This window comes from Labrus bergylta, chromosome 21 (assembly GCF_963930695.1).
Source record: "Labrus bergylta chromosome 21, fLabBer1.1, whole genome shotgun sequence".
Classification (NCBI taxonomy): Eukaryota; Metazoa; Chordata; class Actinopteri; order Labriformes; family Labridae; genus Labrus; species Labrus bergylta.
In genome coordinates, this window is record NC_089215.1 from 3,728,729 (window position 1) to 3,739,822 (window position 11,094).

The following is an 11,094-nucleotide window of genomic DNA, read 5'->3' on the forward strand; positions in this document are numbered from 1 at the left end:
GCAGTATTCAAATGGAGTTCCCGTCAAACCTTTCAAAATAAGAGAGACAGCGAGAGCGATGGTTTGTGTAGTCCTGGACAGTGTTTAACATTTGAAATTCCCCTCTTGGATTAATAGTCTCCAAACATGTATCTGTCCGAATAAAGCTGAGGGTCATCTGAATGAATATTGTGAGAGGTAGGCTGTAGCATAGAATAAAATAGAACCACTTTTTTGTCATTGTCTACCATGTACAAAAAACATTTTGAGTGCAATTGAGGGTCATCGATGCAACAATTAAAGAATAGATTGCAAAAAACACAGACCTTAGTAAACAAAAACAACTCATCAATAAAACAGCACAGCAGTAATATAAACAAATCAGCAGCACAAGAGGTGTAGGAGGGTCCAACATGTGCAAATCTTACAATGTGCAATAATGAAAAGGCAGAGAAGGCTGTTATGGTGGACATTAAGGGGACTGATTGAGAATATGGCATACTGTAACGATTTCTCAACCTAGGCAGGCATGCAGAAGCATACTTAAGGGAAAAATAACTGGGCCTAGTATGGAACCTTGTGGTACTCCACAGGGGATAAGTGCAGAAGAACATGACTTGTTTTTCATTCAACGAATTAAAGGTCTGTCTTAAATTTTATCTTATTGGCTCAATCTTAATGGAAAATATTTAAATTGTAAAAGAAATAGGCTATAGTAAAAATAATGGTTAAATTAGCAGTATAAAACAATTAGAGAAATAATAAATGTGAGAGTTAAAAAGCTGTTAGGAAATTGACTAATTTATGGTCCAAACGATCCTGATAAAGCACATAATTAAAATGTTATAGATATTGCATATCTATTATATTTTATTTTCAGTCTCATCTATGCTTTATTTCATTACACCAAAGTCTGTTTTTCTTTGTTGCCCATTTAAATGAATCAACACTAGCTGATGCTTTTATCTTAAAGATAAAATGGTTCAACTTCCTGGATGATTCTGTCTGACTGTAGCTAACTTAACAGCGCCTCCTCTCGCCTCCACTATCTCCAGCAGACACACCCCACAGGCAGTCAGCAGACACTCAGGAGACACTGGAGCTGGACCCGAGGAGGACAGTAGTGACACACTCCAACAAGAGGGGAGAGTGCTGCCTTCAAGTGCTGCTCGTAACATCCTATAACTCAATCCTTCAGTGCCATTTGGAAAGGTTTCATAATCATAACAAAAACAGGAAGCAAATCATAAGTTTGTCGAGTCACTGCTTTACAGATTAGCTGTTAGTAGATCATTTTAAACATTGAGTTTGGTTTTGAGTCCGGCTGATGATTTTTTTTTTTTGCTTAGACTCCAATAAGTTTTCTTTTGGTTTTCTAATTGGGCATACAGTACATGTGGCAAATTAGGCAATGCGGTGACCAAAGCAGCCGTAACATCCAAACACTTATTGCCCTTAAATGAGGGTTCATTTTTTAAACAACAAATACTCACTCTCTATGCCGTGCTAAACATAACATGCATATGTTTTGCCATATGAAAACTAATGTTTGTCAGTGAAATTGAAGGGGAATTTTCCATGTGCGAGTGAAAAAAGAGAAGGAAAAAGGCAGAAGACAAGTAAGCGTAGGGGCTCTGGCAGACATAATGGTGATGAACGCTGGTTGGAGGGGCCCCCCAATTAATTTTTGCTTAGGGCCCCATTAGAATCTAGAATCACCACTGAGTACAATGCATGGGGTGTTTGTAGGTTCAAGATGACTCCAGATCAAAAATATATATTTAATGATTACATCTCACATTGATGTATTCACTCTGGCCACCACTAGATGTCAGCACAGGCCTTTAGTTAGCCTTATGGAGGTGACGTTGCTGCACATAGAAATACTAATTTATGTCACATTAATGTAACACTGAAAACACAACGTTTATGTACAGTATAATGGTAAATTTGGTCTTTTCGACAACAACAAAGCAACATTCAAAATCAAACGATGAGTGTTTTTTTTATGCAGGATGGAATACATTCTCAGAAATACAGTTTCTTTGGAGTTTATTCAACAAATTGGCTTACAGTCAATTATCAGCGGTGCCCTCATGTTTCTTTCTGTCTTTTACACTCTGCATTTCCTGGTAATAAACCTCATCTTACAGGTGTAACCGGTTGTGTTATTCTGCTGGACAATGGAGGGTTTGTGTCTGTCTCGGATGTTTACGGTGCAGGAAGAACGCCACAACAGCCAGAGTTTCTTTCACTCTGGATCTCTTTCCTTTTTACTCTGGTGTATAATCAAAAGTACACAATTAGCATTGATATGCAACTGCAAGGACTCACATCTTCAGCTCAGGAGTGATTCCTTTTGCCTTAACAGTATTTTTACATAACATCATGAAATCATATCAATTAAAAACTTTTTAGCACAAGTGATCGTATAGTGGAATTATACATTGTCTTTGAGTTCCAAATAAGAGCATTTTCAATTTTTCTCTGTGTACAAATATACCAAAATCATTTTAACACGTAACCATCATTGAAGTGCATTTTATAGCTTTTTACAATTATCACAAACAACATGGATTTACAGTTCACTTTTTATGTAAAACTAATTTAACCGTGCCTACCTGGTGTATAATCAAAAACACACAATCAGCATTGATATGCAACTGCAAGGACCCACATCTGTACAACACAAAAACACGCACACAAGAGCATTAATGTGAGCATTACGGCCAAGAGGAAGCAGCTAACCGGTAAGCTAACTAGCATTAGCTCAGCATGTAAACAAACTGAAACTAACTCTTAAATTAAAATAAACATTTCTACACATAAATGTCTTAAACTCTAACAGTACATTATAAACAGGTTCATGGACAAACTACATGTTACCTAAAGTTTTTGGAACAGTTTTAAAACATTAAACCAAGACATGTTACAAAAAAAAGTTAAAACTTTTATTTTTGACTGGGTGTGTATGTGACCTCTTGGGTGTCTGCTGCCAGCCTCAAGTGGACACTCTGTGAACTGCAGGATTTTTGCACTCCCACTTATAGGCTTCATTTCTCAACACTGGAGGTTTCACCTCGGTTCTGTTGTCCATATTTTCCGTCTTTTTGTGACGAATTTCCAGGCTTACTTTTAAGGGAGAAGAGATTTAAATCTTAAAAGTCTTCTTAGTTAAGCAACGGTTAAAGACAAATGTAGATGTTTAGTATGCAGAAAACTGGTTGTTGCCATCAGTACTTGTTGTGATTGCAACAACCACAAGATGGAGCCACATTTCTATGAAATGATCAGATCTGTGCCACAATTAAACACATGAAACTGTGATTTTAGTGAGGAACAGGGAGGCTTATTAAAAGTAGAAAATGTATGTGATAGTTTAAATAGTTAAAATAAAAAGTAAGTAGGAAATGAGTTGTTAACATTCTGAGTTTAATTCAAGTGGTCATACAAAAGAGTTGGGGGGGGGGGGGGGGGGGTGAGGGAGTTAAAGCTGTTCCCATCTGTAACCCCTTTTCACAGGTCCATAAAGTAGGTTAATGAGTCACAACAATTCAGGTGCAGTCAGTCATGTTCAGCCAGCAGGCACGCCACAGATTCATCTCAACCAGTGAACACAACATGAGAGGTGATGCATTCTAACCACTGCTGATTAAAAAAAAGATTGTACTGCACGACATCTCATCTACAAATATTTGGTTCATATTTTATTCCATGGATTCATTTCTGGAAATGTGTGTTTTCAAATGAGTTGAATATTTTGCAGGTGAGCTGAACCTCTCTCTCGCTGAAGACCCCTCTTGTTTAAAGCTGCTTTTTCATCATTTATTTTAATAAATGTCTCCCAAAAACTGTTTTGATTACATTACACTGCACTCTTACATTTTTTGACTATAAAGTTTCTTTTGAGCTGTTTTTATTTGATCTTCTTTCTGCTTTTTAATGGCATGTATAAATCATTTTTTAATAGCCCTCTTTAATGTTTTTTGTTGCCCTTTGTCGTGATGCTTAGAATCACTTTTGTTGCTCACAGTGCTCTGTGCATAACTTGTCTTCCCTACAGGATTTTCAAATGGATGCAGTGTTTGCATGTTATTTAACTGGACCTAGAAGATGACATACTTTTGAGAACAGCATACATTAACCCAACAAGCCAAATGTTTGTTTGTTTGTTTTGCTGGGAGATTTGGCGACTTCATCAGATCAGATCCATCCAGGTCAGGGTCAGCTGACTTGTTTTAACGTGATACAGGACTGTACAAATAAATGCCTCGACATGATGACTCTGATGCTCTTGACCCACTTCACTTAAAAGCCCTATATGCCAGTCATCTTTTCTTTTTTTTTACGTTTCCATGGTAACATCAGGAGATGCAATGCAATACCATGGCAACAACAGATCTTGTGGTACAAAATTTGAGCTCCCTGTTGTGCATACACCTGTGTGTGTGTGTGTGTATGTGTGAATATTTGTGCACTGTGTTTTCATTGTATCGCAGCCCAGCACTTTGCAATGCTTTTAAATGGATTGAACATGAAACTGATTCATTTCTCAACCAGACACACTTTCATTTCAAGCAATGAGCAGCTGTAAAGTGTTTCCAACTCTTTCTATTCTTATTTCTTACATTCCTGCAAATTGATTTTCCAATAGATCCATTGAAACTTAGCTCGATCCATCCCAAGCATTATAACTGTCTTATCATAATTATTGAAAATATAAGCTTTTGATTGCTCTACATAAGTATAATTTATTTATTCTTTACAAATCCAAAATCTCAGGATTAAAATGTAAGAAGTCGGTCAAATAATGTATTTATCTGCTTAAACCCAAATTGATTGTCTTGTTACTTAATTAGCCTACTAAAAGGAAGTTTTTTACATCATATCATGTTAAAAACCGGTTAAACCACAGTATAATATTTACTCACTGTATATGAACCTCTAGGTTCAAGGATCAGGAAGCTAGCACAGCATAAACAAACAACCAAGCGTCAACCTCAGCTGTTAAAAAAGAAGCCAACGCAGATGCACCAAAAACTGCAGTTCCTTGAGTGTCCACTTGAAACCTGCTGCAGGAGCCAAGGAATCCCCATTAGGTCCCATTGAAATCTAATACTGTTTATATCAAACTTGTAAAAAAAGTAATAATGCAACACAAGAATGGAAAGTCCAACATTGATAGCTAAAGGCTAATGCTTCTCTACACAGACAGATTGACATTACCAGTAAGACAGAAGAATTCAAATGTAAACCAGAGACAGCATTGAAACTGACCCCTAGCTAACTATCACTGACGGCTTATTTAAAATGTAAAAATCCCCTTTTGCCAGTGAAACATGAAAAGCTGCTTTGGTCTGTGCGTAAAATCAAGTATCTATTTTTTTTTTCAAACATCATTGGTATTTGTTTTGAACTTCATCAAAAGCTAACAGCTAATGCTCTTATACACAGATGTATTGAGATAACAAGCAAAGTCTAAATAAATGTTGTTTTGCTTCGTGGTCTAAGTATCTTGCACAGAGTTCTGCATTTGCTAAACATTAACACAGCTACAAATGGCATTTGTTTAATGAATGACCCTTTTTTATCTTACAGCTGGGACAATTGGCATTTTATTCTAGCTAATCAGTTCAGTTTTATTGCCCGTTCAAAAACAATGGACAGCAGCAGGCAGTGCAGCAATAATGTAACATTAAAATGCAGCATTCATAAACTGAGGGGGGGAGGATTCTGCAACAGAGGCCACCACGAGCCCCATCTGGCTTAGAGAAGTCATGACTTAACATTGATTTAGAAGCATTTTTATTGACAGTTGCCCCCTTCCTCGTTCTGCATCATGATGCTGCACGCGCTGATAATTGGATCTCCACCACCTGAGTCCGTCTGCAAATCAGCTCTCTGTGACAGGAGATGGGATTGCACTGCTCGCTCAAATCTGTTTAAAGTGACTAATATCTGATATTAGCTTTGGTTTCTTCATATAAAAAATCTGCATGGGGTCTTTGATTGGCTGATTACGGCAGCGACAGCTGAGTCTCACCTGTAAATCTTTGGATTATCTGTCCTTAAATTGGTTGATTTAATAAAGGAATGACGGATTATACGGATTATTGGACACTTGCTTTAATACCAATTTATAGTTTGTATGGGAGGATCATGCAGGTTTTTTTTTCCTGCACATTTATAGTAAGGCAATTATAAAAGATCTACAGAAAGAGAAGCATGCCAAAGTGACTCTCCCTGAGGGCTGAAATCAGCTTTGGTTGGGGAAAGTGGTTTTGTTTGCGTCTTCATCAGCTGCACGGTTTGGCAGGAAAAAACTGAATGTGGGCTCACTGTCAACATGTGAATAGATCATTTTAATATGCATATAAATTCTAATGTGGGATATTCCCTGGCTCGTGCCCAACCAGTGGGCTGATACATTTGCATTTCAACCCAAAGAGTGCAACTTCTCCTCAGCATGTGTGGGTGAAACATGCATAAAAAGGTTTGGCCTTTATAAGTCGACACACATTTACAATACAATCAAAAAGGACGGTGTTCAACTTTGAAAATGACTGTCTGAAAAACACCAGATCAGCAGCTTTTCCTGGTGATGGTGTGAAGTAAAACACATCCTATTGATCGATCTATTGATTTCTAGGTTTGCGTCGGAGCTCCAGAACTATTTACGACCACATTGTTCAGGAGAAATATAAAAAAAACCTTTTATGGTCTTTTAGTATTTCTTTAAGAAGGCCTCCTGTTGAATCAGAAACCAAAGTCATTTTTCTTCAATCTAAGCGCAGGATTTCTTCCCCAACAGCATCCTTTTGTTGAATCCTCCAGATGGTCTCTGCATGTGCTGTACTCTATCACTGAGAGCTGCCTCTCTACATGCTCCCTCCATTGTAATGCATATCTGCACGTGGTGCCTTTTAGCCCTCGGCTCTTTTCATCGCAGAATCGGCGCGTCTCAATCAATCTGACTTTCCTTTTATTCGAACTGACCACCGCTCGGTCCGGCTTTAACCACGAGCTTTTGTAGCAGGTCAGGAGATGGTTATTTGTCTCATGTCGGAGGAAATGCAACAAAAGAAGTTTCTATATAGGGACAACAGTGAGGTGTGATTGATATATCCATCTGCCTGACCGGCCACCTTGATTAAACTTGAGGAGAGGATTATAATGTGAATGCTGATGCCTCGGGATAAGTGCAAAGAAATGTGAAGTTTTACAAAGTTCGCATGCATGTGTTTTTTTTTGTGTGCATTTTAATTGTGTCTAAATTTGCATATCTTATCTGTATAGGCTGGAGTGTGATGATGATAAACACTCACGCCTCTTCTGGGTGGTCACTCCGAGAGAACGTTAATCTCAGCGTTGAGAGGAAAGGTCGTGATCTCGTGGTGTTTTTCTTTCAGGGGGAGTTCACTTTCAGTCTGGGTAGTCTGCTCATTTCTGATGTGACTCGTGAATGTGATGCTGTGCTCGGTCAACCAGTCATATTTTGCCTGTGTTTTTCCCATACTGGATATAGTTAAAATGAGCTCTTTACTGAAATAAATGTTCAAAATATGAGCTTCGAGTTGTTTTCTAGGTGTTCAATCTTTACATTACCGGAAAGACTTTGTAGGTTTGACGTGTAGATTTTTTAATTTTTGGGATTGATTGAGAGCTAGACAGTGAATAGAGTAGAAAATCAGGGAGAGAGAGAGCCACAGGTCCAATTTGAACCAGAACTGCCCTCTTTTTGAAGACTGTCGCCTTCATACATGGGGTGCATGAACTAACACACTTATAGAAACACTTTGTCTGACACATCTAGCATAAACTTTAAAGGAGCAATATGACACAATCTGACACTTGGTGGTTAAAACGGGTACTGCAGTCCAAATTCAAAACATTTAAGAAAGCTGCCTCCCCCGTCCCCTCCTCCCAAGAGATGCACACATGTTGAACACATTAAAATACAACACGTTTTGTAAGGTATGTAGAGCTGACTCCAGCACAGCGAAACATGACGTTAGCAAACATGTTAATTCTGCCAAGCACACAAAAAGCGTGAAGGCAAAGAGGGAAACCTGCAGCATCGCTATGTTTATTTAATTTATCAATCTGCGGTTTGGGGGTTATATGTGGAATGGGTCGCTGGGTTAAGGCCACATATCCCTCTTTTTTTTACATCTTAATGTCGACGGGTATGAACATATTCAGAGGTGCAAAAATGAAATAAAGGCCTTAACTTTGAAGAAGGTATCAAAGGAAAAAAATATAGCGAGATGTTCAACATACAGTAAGGATGATGACATTTCTGTTAGTCTTTGGCCTACAGTGATGCCTGTAGGGGTTTCCCAAGTCTGTACATTCTCTTCTGTACATTTCCTCCTCTTAAAGACTCTTTGTTCTTAAGCATGAAACAAGCAGTGTAAGGAAAAAGCCCTCAGATCGTTAACATGATTTTCACCCTGATGACTCTCGTTTGTGCTTAAACTCAAAAGTTTTCCTCCACATAGGGGCTCAATTCTGAGTTTTTACAAAGCTAACGTTTGCAACTTTTAACCAACAAGCAAGACAATAAGCTAGATTTGGAAATTATCCTTCCAAAAAAAAAAAAAGAGCCAAATCCTCGCCGACAAAACACATACACATGCATCCCCTCACTTCACTTTGCAGGATGTCTTTTACCAACACCGGTTTTTAGACGTCCTTCAGCTAGACATTCCCCCCCTTTCCCCTTTCTTTCAGTTCATAAATATTTAAATGTTTTAATCGTTCCCCTTTACATCAAAGCTTCCCTCTACATTTCTCTATGTTCACACTTTTTGAGGATGTCTGTGCAACCACATTACCCTTCTTGCCTCATTCCCATCCAATCATCTAAATTATTAATCTTATATATTAAGGCATATGAATGCATTATTTAGTAAGGTCCTCCATATAACGCTGATATAGAGCAGCTTCCTTGTAGTGTATGACTTTATTTGCATTGTCCCGCTTTTATACGGCTTCATCACCTGCTCTAATTCTGCAATAAATCACTGGAAATAAAGTTGTACAAAAGCTGCCCCTGAAGAAGCTTACAGTGGATTGTGTTTAACCCATTAACATCTGTTTGAAGTGATAACATTCACCGTCTTAAACAAACGCTCTCTGACACAAGTTGGTCTGAAAGAGGCATGTGTGACATGTTTGAGGAAAGGACTTCTTCCACGTTCTGCAGTGTGATTTACAGCCGCTCTGTTTGTTTGACTGACGACAGCCTCTTTGTCAAACCGTCGCTTGGCTCAATGTTATTCCAACAACGGGGCGAGAATGTGATAGCCACCGCCGCTCTGTTGTTGTTTCAGGTAATCTGTGTCAATATGAAGAAAAGAGGGAAATAAAGAGCTGATCTTAACCACTTTGCTGTTCGGAGAAGGCAAAGTCCAAGAAGAAAATCCACAGCGCGTGACATGAAAGTCATATATAATATAATCCCATGTGATAGTGTTATGTCACCGACTTGTTGAACAATCTTTTTTTTTTTTTTTATGCTTCATTGGATCGGGACAGCTCAGAAGCGATTATGTAATATATGTGACCTAGCATGTAACAGAACAACCACTGGATTGTTTTCACATTGAGCAGCAGCCCGGAGATAATCTAGTTATACACAGGAACATGTAAATCCACAAATACATGACCTGCTGGGACTGGATGTGAGAAAAAGTCTTTTTTTTAATATCTGAACACATGTCAGCTAGAGGAGGTGTTTTCAGTATGTATCACTTTAAAGAAACAATTGACTTTGTAATATCTCCTGTTGTGTAATTCCTACAAAGGCAAAATGTGCAAAACTGCGGCTTGACTTGATTATTCAGTGTAAGGCCTTTAACCTTTCTGTTCATCTAGGAATAAAGATATTCACAACTACAACTAAATCAATAAAGAAATAAATGATGGACTACTTTCTAAGAATGTATTTTAGTTTAAAAGAAACTTGTGCATCAAACACACAGTTCAAACTATTGGAAATAGTTATATAATGACATGCTGCCAGCAAACTCCAATGAATATTTGCCACAGGTGAGCTGGCTGAACCTTATTTGCTCTGAAGCTCCGCCCATCCAAGAAGCAGAGGGTCAGGTAAAGGATGGGGATTTTTTCCACATCTGGCCTATACTCTAAAACAGGGGTGCGCAACCGGTGGATATGGGCCCACTATCAACATGTGATAGTGGCCCTCAGGTCAAATTTTTACATATCAATTAATTGGAAACATAACAAACATAAATGTGTCCATAATAATATTAGTTCACTGGTATATGTTGAGTTAAATTTGAGACATAATTGACTGTACTTGGTCAACCCCCCTCAGAGTTTTTCCCTCTCTTCCAGAGTTTAGGAATTTGATTTAAAACCACTTTGTTTCAAATAGTAACTGCTTTAAATGATATCAGTGGTTTTTGTCACAGATTGTGAGTGTTTGATGTGTTTTTGCTTGTTTTACTGTGCCTGTAATCTTGACAGTGTCTCTTCGAGAATAAATGAAGGTTTGAAAATGAAACGGACATTTGAATCGGAGGCTGGCGGGAAAAATGTCTGCTTATCGGTGAACAGATTTGGCCGTTTGCGTTCACACTTGCACCCCTCTTGAACTATGAGCTACGTCTGGAAATGTTTACAGATTACAGTTCTTCAGACTCCTGCCGTTTCTGTGTAAGGAGTTCAGAAACTGGATGAGAACGAGCAGAAAGAACCAAGAAGCCACATCCCATTACACATACAATGGTCATTATTGTTCTTAACGCCCCAATATCTGTTATAAATCGTGTTGTGTAGAAAATAAACTGAAGCTTATCACCTCCTCTACCGTATATAAGCCTTTGATCCACTTCCTATCAAAAGCTGAGGCCGCCAACATCATGGAAAAACTACAAATCCACTCAACAGATTTCCACAGAGGCTTTAACTGGCCTGTTTGATTGAGCTCTACGTCCATTAGATCAGCTCTATTTTTAGACTTGAAGCTGTTACAGGAGCTGGAAGGAGTAAAGGAGACGGATCGACGTGTTGCTGAAGGGGAGTAGATCAGCGTGTCACCGCCGCTGATCATGTAATGTGGGTTTAATTTGCAACCTCATGCCC